The 10,418-nt window shown below is 40.7% G+C and overlaps 1 long non-coding RNA gene across 1 annotated transcript; it reads left to right on the plus strand.

Annotated features, from left to right (window-relative positions):
- Positions 1-418: 418 nt before the first annotated feature.
- Positions 419-8,947, plus strand: LOC127536160 (uncharacterized). The gene is made up of 2 exons (XR_007945150.1): positions 419-698; positions 8,643-8,947. It is a non-coding gene; the product is annotated as an uncharacterized LOC127536160 (long non-coding RNA).
- Positions 8,948-10,418: the final 1,471 nt, after the last annotated feature.

The raw sequence follows: 10,418 nt of genomic DNA on the forward strand, positions 1-10,418 counted from the left end.
TATCATGATGACAATACTAGTCTCATCCCAGTTCTGTTATATAAATCAGGATGTAGTGAGTGAGCATGACAGAATGACACAGTTTGATGACAGTTGGATGTCTTGAAATATCAGCGCATGACAACCTTAGATATGTCATACCGCTGTCACTCCCACACTGAAGTCACAGGGTTTCATTTTCAGTTAGTAGATTAGCATTGTGAGTCATTGAATATCATTATTTTTGTCTTCAAACAACATTATCTGTGTGCTACTTTAGCACACCACATCTTCTCCAAAATTAGTCCATTCCTGGAAGAGAGATGATGATTTGTCATCATTGTGCTTTTTTTTTTTCTGACATGGTGTTATGTCAAGGCAGCCTATTTATTTGATTCGAGTCTCCTCATTTGCATTTAGGTTTCCTCAATATAAGCTTGTCGGTTGTGTGGAATGGAAACATAGCTATTACTGCTCAGATGAGGCCTTTTTAAACATGCTTCTTGTCATTATTTTCTATGGAGAAGTTTTCTCAGGGGATCAGCTCTTTTCCTCTGTCAAAGCCAGACACCCTGTTTTTTTTCTTCTATGAATGTGTCTCGAGTAAGAGTTCCTCTTTTTCTATGCAGCGATGTAAAGATCGTCCTCAATGAAAAGGAGCATCCAGAATTTAATGCAGTTTACCATCAGGCTCCTCACCACCTAAACGGAGTACTGCTGTGAGTATTTAGGATTAATTCAATTATTTTAATGATACTGTAATGATAATGATGATGCCTATGATTATCTAGCTAATCAGTGTAAACACCTAGCGGTGAGTGTATTCCCCATCTCTCAAGTCGACCACTGCAGGGTCGCTGAAACATTATGGCAGCTCACAGAATGACGGTGAGTAACAGCAGCACATGTCAAGGCCTACAGACAGCGATCCAAGGAGGGGCAAACAATGAACCGGCTGCTGGTAGTTTAGGGGATCATCTAGCACAAGTGTGATGCAGCTCCACCCCTCAGCTTACAGGACTTAAAGGATCAGCTGCTAAGATCCTGATGCCAGATACCACAGGGTACCTTCAGAGGTCTAGTGGAGTTCAGGCCCAGGCAGGTCAGAGCTGTTTTGATGGGAAGCGAAGGACCTAGGTACAACATATTAGACAGGGCTGGCTAAAATGGAGTAGTGGTTCGTGCTATCGGGGCTGCACAGTGACTTGGTGGTTAGTACTTTTGTCTTGCAGCTACAAGATCCCTGGTTCGCGTCCCCTTCTTCCTGTGATCTTTCTGCATGGATTTTGCATGTTCTCTATGTGCTTGTGTGGGTTTTCTCTGAGTATTCCAGCTTCCTGTCACAGTCCAAAAAACATGCTGAGGTTAAATGGCAACACGGTCTCACAGGGATTCGTGAAACTGTTATGTAAATTTTTTGTTTCTTTTTCGTGCGCACCAACACGATTTCGTCATGTTTTTCGTGCCGCTCACCACGAAATGTTTTTCGTGTTGCTCACAACGAAACCCGCTGTGGTAATCACAGCTGAAAGTGGTTTATACCAGCGGATTCATGACGATCTAAGCTGTCCATCGGCGTATACTGCTTGTGTGATCGCGTTTGCGGCCGCCGGCCGCCGGACATTCTTTAAATTCCTATGCAAATTGGTAAGTGTACCACCGGGTTATGGTTAGGTTATGGTTAGGTTATGGTTAGGGTTATGGTTAGGGACGATGTCATGCAAAATATAGCGTTGGATTCGCCATGGTTTTACATTAAAAATATAATACACACATTCGTTTGAAATACGTTCTGGGTGGCACGAAAAGTCCGCCGTTTAAAATACATTGGTGCGCATTTCGTGGTGAGCGGCACGAAAAACATGACGAAATCGTGTTGGTGCGCACGAAACCGAAACAAAAATTTACGTAACAGTTTCACGAATCCTCGTGAGATCGGGCTGTAAATGGTGACTCTAAATTGTCCGTAGGTGTGAACATAAGTGTGATTGTTTGTCTGTATATGTGACCTTGTGATAGATTGGTGATCTGTCCAGAGTGGTCCCCTGCTTTCACCCCAAGTCAGCTGGGATAGACTCCAACCCTCCCACAACCCTAATGAGGATTAAGCGGTGTATAAGGGATGAATGGATGGATGAATGAATATTATCCCCTCACAGCAAGAAGGTTCTCTGCTTCACAGAGTAGTGTTTGGAGAAGGACACAAACACACACACCAGAGGTAGGTTTTTAAAAAAAACAAAAGGCAAGCTTTAATCAAAGTAGTGAATGCAAACTGCAGACCATGACACTGGGTGTAAACCTGATGATTAGTTGGGGCCTTTCTGTATGGAGTTGACTTGTTCTTCCTACAAACTCTTGGTGCTCTGCCTTCCTGCCACAATCCATAGAGACATGCATGATAGGTCAACTGGTGGTTCTAAATTGGTCATAGATGTGAGTGTACATGGTTGTCAGGCTCTTTGTGTCAGTCTTGTAATGGACTTGCTCAGAATAAACCAGCCTCTTGCTCAAAAAGTCAGTTGAGGCTCCAGTCCTACTAAAGTATAAAGTAAAAATAGCTAAAGGGTAGGTGTGATGGGTGGCCATAAGTGTTTGGTTTATCAGTGTATAGCTTATTAGACGAATGTATTTCTAACACTTCACCATAGTTCAAAATGCATCTGGTGTGAGATAAGGATTTGTAGACTCTTTGACTTTCAATTTGGCCATAACCTTGCAGATTAGCTACATTTTTATTCCATATTCAGTGATTACTGACAGATTCTTCCCTTACCCTTTAATATATCCCAGACCATAACATGTACCATTGCTATCAGATAATTGATGCTTCACCAGTAAGTGTTAATTTGGCTAATTTGTGTATTTAGTCTCATTGTCTTCTTGCTAAAACTATTTCTTTCAGTAATACATCCTACAGGCTCAATTAACGGTCATGTAATTGCTATAGTCGATTGAAAATTGCAGTTATTTCGACTAGCTGGTGACCTTTAAAATCAAAAGATGACTTCATGACCACTTTCCACAGGTTATTTAGTTCTTTGTGCTGCGGTTCGTCCAAAAGTATTAAACCAGAGTTGTACATTCAAAGAGTGAAGATTACCGAAAATAGATCTTTGTGCAGCAGAAAGTCCCACATATCCCAGACTGTGAATCATCTAGGCACTGCTCTGATTTATCACAAGAACCTTAGACCTGAGCAGTGTTTCAAATGTCCTGGAAACCTGTAAGCCAACCAGAAACGATGATACTGTAGCTTTATACTCATTGAGATCAACAAGGAGTCAGTATCAGATACCAAACTGCACTCTAAAGGATTCCAACTGAACAACAGGGTACCGATTCATGCTTGATTTTGATACCTGAGAAAGCAAATTATACGGTACAAAGAGGACAGAGAGCGAGACAACAGACCAGTCTGTGAGCATCTTCTTCTCTCTGTGTGCAATCAATCAACACATGCATGCAAGATTGTTGTTGGCTTATCCCTGCAGAGAAAAATCAATCTGGAGTTCATGAATGGATAGTATCATGAACACCCCAGCAGGAATTTGTCCAAAATTGATGCCTTCGAATTTATTGTGAGAAGTCAGCGGATGTTCTTATCACAATGCTATCAGAGACCCAACTCTTCCATGAAGTTATCATCAGGCATGTAAGGAGCTGTTACCTTTCTAGAACTGATGGCCCTGACTGTTTACGGGAAGACCTCTGGTTTCAGACTAAGTGTCTTTACTCTACTCAGGCAAACCAAGTCTGCAGTGATGATGGGAGGCAGATAGAGTCACATCATTGCTTAACCTGGCCTTTATTTCCGTTTCTGAGCCAGCAAATATGGCACACAACATTTGGATTACTGCTCTATTGAAATTTCGACCTATCTGCACAGTTTCTAGTTGATAACAGTAACTTAATTGCATCTCTCGATAAGCTCTTCATGATTCCTGCAGGTACTGACTGGACTCTCAACAACTGAAAAATTTTGATGTCATTTTTACAACTTAAAACACATTTTTGCCAATACAGAGCAGATGAAGTAGTGAAAAAAGTACCGCTGGGTACAGGTGCCTAATTCCAGGTTCAAATTCAGTTCAAAAGTAAATGTTACACAACTCTCCTAGAGTTTGCCAAAAACTACAACACAAATACCCACTCAAATATGACCATATACCCTACAGTTTGTTTGCTCACAGATTGTAATTTCTTGCAAGGCATTTTGTATAGCGCATTTCATAGACATGAGTAGCTCAATGTACTTTACATGGAAAGAAACAAAAAATTCTAGACAATAAGAATGGAGCAAAAAAAGAATAATTTGCATTAAAATTATTAACAGAACAAACAGTGCAGATAAAAGGTTAAAATGTCAGTGATTTAAAAGAGCTCATCGATAACATATGAAAAATGAAAAGTTTATAACCTGGATTTGAAAACATGAATGTTTGAGAAGAAAGTGAGCAGGGCCGGCCCTAGGACTTTGGTGGCCCTAAGCAAGATTTTTTTTGTGGCCCCAAAACATACACAGGGCAACTACCAAATCACGTGCACAGCTTGTAATTGGGTTAAAACACACATGCACACGATTAACAGCAAATATTCAGCCCACTCCTGAACTTCCTTTTTGGAGCCATGATGCCATCTCTAGTGCTACTGCTTTTCCATCTGTGGCTTCTCCAGACCAGTGTAATCGATCAAGTTTGAAATGGTGCCGTGGTGTCACAGTAGCCTAACTTACGCACAAAGCATGGAGTCACCAACTGACTGCTGGTTTATTTTTTCTTTCCTGTATTTTTCCCATATAGTTTTCTAATAAGCCAGTTTAAATTGATATGTTACCATGATGATTTATGTTTTATTGGAATAAAGACAGGCATGGGCATAACCACCATCTCAGAAGTGAGGGGGACAAATTTTTCAGAGCGATTTATCATTCTTTTACATTTAATTGCACCGTCCTTAGTGGCTAAAGAACCACATAATCCCTAACAGCCACAGTACAATACCAGGGGACCAACTAGGCTAGTTATTTAAACTATAAAGTATAAAACTTTAAACTATAAAATCCAAAGTTTTAGTGGCCAAACTCTAGTTGAGTTGACAACAATGTCCCTTGAACATCTACTGGACGAGTAGCCAAAGGTGCCAAACACTGAACATGAAATGATCAGTACTGCCTGGTTTCTCCCTGCAATAGTTATCTTATTTTCAGGAAGTTATAATCTCTCCTTACCTGTAAAGACCCTACATCCTTGTCCCTGCTGCTGGCCTCTGATCCATCTCCTCCCTGACTCTGCTCTTTCTGTTATGGCAATAAACATAAAAAAATGTGGTAAGAAAAATTCTGAAATAGCATTAGGAAGAGTAAAAATTGCAGTAGAATTTAACCTCAAAATCACTTTAACCCATAGATACATATTTTTTTCTCAGCCACTTATATGTTTTTTTTCACCTCTGCAGACCCTGCATGGTCAACATTACTGCTAGCCGCCGCCTCTGGTCCATCTCCTGCCTGACTCTGCTCTTTGTTATGGAAATAATCATTAAAAAAATCTGAAAATCAAAATTCTGAGATAGAATTTGAAAGAGAAGCAGTAAAAATTAATTGTAAATTTATACCATAGATAGCCTATTCTTTTTTTCTCCTCCCTGACTCTCCTCTTTTGGGACCAAAAGACTTAAATACATGGAGAGCAATTGTGAGCACATCTTCTGCCCAGAAATGAAAGAGGACTGGGTTTATTCCAAGAATAAACTAATTAGCAGTAATGTAACAGAGGCAACAACATTTAAATTATTGTTAATTAGCTTAACATATTGATATATTGCCACGTTGTACCTTGTCATCATTTAGCTAACAAGTCTAACATTGTTTGCATCCAACAAGGTCACACAACTTACACAGTTTGTTTGGAAAAAACTGTGTAAAGTTTTTTGCTTCTTGCTGGCTCTGGCTGGTTTGCTAAACATTACTCCAGACGCACGTTCAGCACAGCTCAGCACAGCACCACGTCTCCTCTGGAACACCTGCGTTAGCATGCGCTCATGGTGCATTCAAAGACGGCTCGGGAAAACACGTTACTGGATGCTAATAACGGGTTTAGCCGTTGTAACGGCTGAAAAAAGTGCGGGGGGACAGAGGGCCCCTCTGGCAACCACCGTGGTTGCCAGGTTAGTCTGAAGCAAGTAATGTTAGATGGCAGTCTGTGGGTCAGACCCTATGGTCAGACCATCAGACACAGTCAATTCGGGGGCCCCCTAGTGGCGGCAGGGCCCTAAGCAGCCGCTTAATTCGCGTATAGGGAGAGCCGGCCCTGAAAGTGAGATTACTTGAGACTAATTTACATGAGCAAGCCATGATTTCAAACCTTGTTTTCTTTATAGCATTGAACATCTGCTTGGTCACTCATTTCTATTTACATTCTTTTCGTTTAAATAACTGGTGCCCAGTTTGTTCGCACAGCATTTAGGTGGTTGTTGGAAATTTGGAAATTTATGTTTACAGCTGGAAGTGGCACTAAAATGGCAGAAAGAGATCAATAGCAATTGGATTTTTTACTACTATTTTTGATAATATCCTCTAAAACCAAAAAATGTGCTTGTTAGTCTTTAACTGTGCTTAATAAACCTTTAGTTTGTTTGTTTTTTGTTTTTTTTTTCAAAAAACTTCTGTCTGTGACTTATAGACCAGTAGCCGAACTTTAAAATCTATTCTATGGCTGACTGGCAGCCAGTGTAAAGAAGCTAAATTTAGCAAGTTTGAAAAACAGCCGGATTTAGTACGACATGACCAGTAGCTTAATGTTGGCTAATGTTAAATGGGATGTCTCTAATACATTACTACTTTCTGTGAATCTTCCCCATTTATACTGTTAATATATCTGATATTAACATTGCAATGGTTTAATCAGAAAAGCAAAACAAGAAACAAACCCCTTCATAGCTCGCAGATGTCAGTGAAAGTTACACAGCCTAATTTTAAGCCACTAACTCTTGCTTATAATTGCATTAAATTTGATTGATAGCTGATTTTAATGAGAGGAGATAACGTTGTATTCCCCTCTTTAAAATGAACACTCTATCATAGTGTCTTATCTCTGAATAATTCAACTGTCACGTCTTGTTAGGAGAAAATCATAATTGCATACCTGTATATAGCCTGAAAGGTGAAACTCTGGGCATCCAACATGTGTCACACTCTGCAATACATTATTAGCTCATTACATAAATATTATATCTGCTATCTTAGGTGTTGAGTCTGCACTGAAAATGTGATTGCTCGTTTGAATTTCCTGTCAGCGCCTAGCCTTGTTCTCAGTAACTGTCATGAATTAATATTGAGGAAACTGCTGAGCAACTTGGAAAATGTTAATTTCAAGAAATCCATCTGGACAGGCATTAAAGAGCCCGAGGCACCAAAATGATGCCGAATTCACAATGGTGCTATTTTCTGTCTGTCTAATGGTGTGAATAACACTGTGAGGAATGCTATCATAATGTAACGAGAGGCTGATCGATATACCGTCAGCTGGAAAAACATGCACAGCTGCAGTGTGTTCAGTGTGTGCGTGTGTGTCTAAATGATCGCATCGCCACAAAAACACAACTTATGTGTCGAGCTGTGAGCATCTTAGTGCACATATAATGTTTATGAACTTATTCCAAGAAACACAAACTGTTTTGTTGAAAGGTTAACGCCTACATTTTTTTTTTCAGATACATTCTCCACAGATAAGGAGCTCAGCTTTTAGTTTGAGAGAGGAAAAGTTTGCCGCCTCCATCGTTGCTACAGGCTCTTTGAGGCTGCAGCGAGACACTCTCCTCTGTGATTAATGACTCTCTATGAATAGAACACGTGGCGTTAAAACATTTGATTGATGCTTTGACGATTGCCAAGCGTCCCTGCATACATCATACATCTTTTCATTCTCCTTTTCAGACAGGTCGAACTGGGGAGGAGAGCAGACAGTGAGCAAAAACTACTTAAGGAAAAAACAATGATTTTCTGATGGAAACAAATGCTGACAAATTGCCAGGGTTTTTAAAACTCTTGCCTAGCCTCGACCTCAAATAGGAACAGTTCGTTTTCCTGGATTACATTCATTTAACACATCAAAAATAAGTTTGTTTACTGTTTGACACAATATAAGCCTTAAAGATTTTTACAATCATGATACTTGTCATAGTTTTGTAGATTGATCAAGTGAGTTTCATCTTCCTCCTTTTCAAATGTTTCCCTCTTTACCTTCATATCACTTATGGCATGATTATCTCTCGTCTGACCCCTTACAAAAGTCATTCATCTCAAATATTTATAACAAACTGTTGCATTGTGACAGCTCACCTACTAGTTAAGACTGCCTGGGAGGGTGAGTCGAGTCTTACTTCACACGATAATTGGTGGGATGTCGCCCTTAACAAAATACATACAAGCTCAAACCTGCTCACGGTTATTGAACTCAAGGTGTTATATAGTATTCATTTTTCCAAGGCATGTCTGTTGCAAATCTATCCCACTGGTACTGATAGCTGTGATGAATATCAGACTTCTCTCTGCAACCTGACTAAATATGTTCTGTTCATGTCCAGTGATCTTTTTATTTTGGCAGAAGTACTTCGACATTATTTCCAAAGCCCTTTCAGTCACTGTAAATGCTTCCCCACAGATTGCCATGTTTGGTTGTCCAGAAGATTACAAGAGATACAGCTCTAACCAACTGGATGTTATCGCTTTCACGTCATTACTGGCAAGATGGCACCTTCTCCTTCACTGGAAATCGACAGACTCCGTCTAGTACTCAACGGCTCAGGAGGTTATGTCATCCGTTAGTGCTCATTCTAAAAAACTTAGTCTTGTAATGTTGGAATGTGACAGATTAATGTGGGATTGTTACAGATTCTAAAATATTGTAAATACATAGTTTAAAGGGTCATACAATAAGAAAATAAAGAAATCCAGCTGTTGCTTGTTTCTGTATTTTCATTTTCATTCTTTTAGGAATCTGTTCGGATGATAAAAAAATCGGAAACACGAGAGTTCAAACAGCTGCCCTCCTGACGTGACTCATGAGGTGAATCGTTTCCACCCATCCCGTGCAGCATGAGAGCCTCTTTTAGCACAATATCACACATGTGGCCATCAAGTGCATATTTGGGACCCTTTTAATAGAGTTCTCATTTAAAACAATTCAGATAGAGCCTTCAAAAAGTCAGCTGCAGGCTTCATTTCCAGCCCACTCACAAAACTAGCGCTGGTTTAATTAGCTATCTAGCAGCAGCTGATCAAATCTGCAGGCGACAGATGTGATTTCAGTCAGAAAATCAACATTTAACAACTAAAAGTTGATAAGTCTGCACTTGTATGAACTCAGCATTGCATTAATAACACAGCTTGTAAGCATTATAGTAGTAAGCTGTCTTTGTGCTGTGTGACAAAGCATTAACTAAAGTGGACAAAGATTAATGAACAGTCACTTCCTGGTTTGATGTGTTATCATCCCAAGCTTCCTAAATCGCTCCCCAGATGAGCTGACACTTTTCATTTGTGGCTTTGTTTATTCGAGCATGCTTGTTTGTTTCGTGCCGGTCACCCGACCCAGCCCTTACCTGTGTGTGTGTGTGTGTGTGTGTGTGTGTGTGTGTGTGTGTGTGTGTGTGTGTGTGTGTGTGTGTGTGTGTGTGTGTGTGTGTGTGTGTGTGTGTGTGATACTTTGTGTGTTTGGAGTATCTGCTCTCTGGCACCTGGTTCCATCTATAATTGATGGGCAGGGCCAGAGGACATGTCGCAGCCACTCCACACAGCCAGAGTGTGACAAGGCCACACAGAGTGACAGGGCAACACACCGCTTCCTCACTCCATCTGCATTCGACACACACTTCACACATTCCCGCACGTCTGGGACAGGCAGTCACGCTGGGACACGGAGGTAAAAATGAAGGAGGGGAGCGCGGACGGTGGTAAAAGTTGGGGGAGGGTGGGGGGGAAAATATATTGTCTTTCATATCCCGGTTCCACAATATCATGCATTATCATTATCGTGTGTTATTGTGCATGCATGACTGTGTGTGTTTGTGTGTGCTTAAGGGGTGAAATTCAATAAAAAAAAATAATGGAGCGCTGAGATTGCTTTCATGCCAGATGCACACAAATACCCAAACACACACATACACCGAGCGGCAGATATATAAATGATAAGCCCATCCATGCACACAGTAGCCTGCACACGCTTTTTACACAGTGGCCTCTTACTGCACATGCACACACAGTCGCTCTCATACCATATAATAACTGCACACGCAGACACACACTTTCGCAAAAAAATCTACAGAGTAATCCTGATGATGAGGCTGCTTTCCAGCATCTCCCAGCTGTTATGGGTGTGATAATGAGAACATGGCACCTGTTAGACATTAAGAAGCGCATCACTCTGTCTGGCCTGTCT

This window comes from Acanthochromis polyacanthus, chromosome 11, assembly GCF_021347895.1.
Source record: "Acanthochromis polyacanthus isolate Apoly-LR-REF ecotype Palm Island chromosome 11, KAUST_Apoly_ChrSc, whole genome shotgun sequence".
Lineage (NCBI taxonomy): Eukaryota > Metazoa > Chordata > Actinopteri > Pomacentridae > Acanthochromis > Acanthochromis polyacanthus.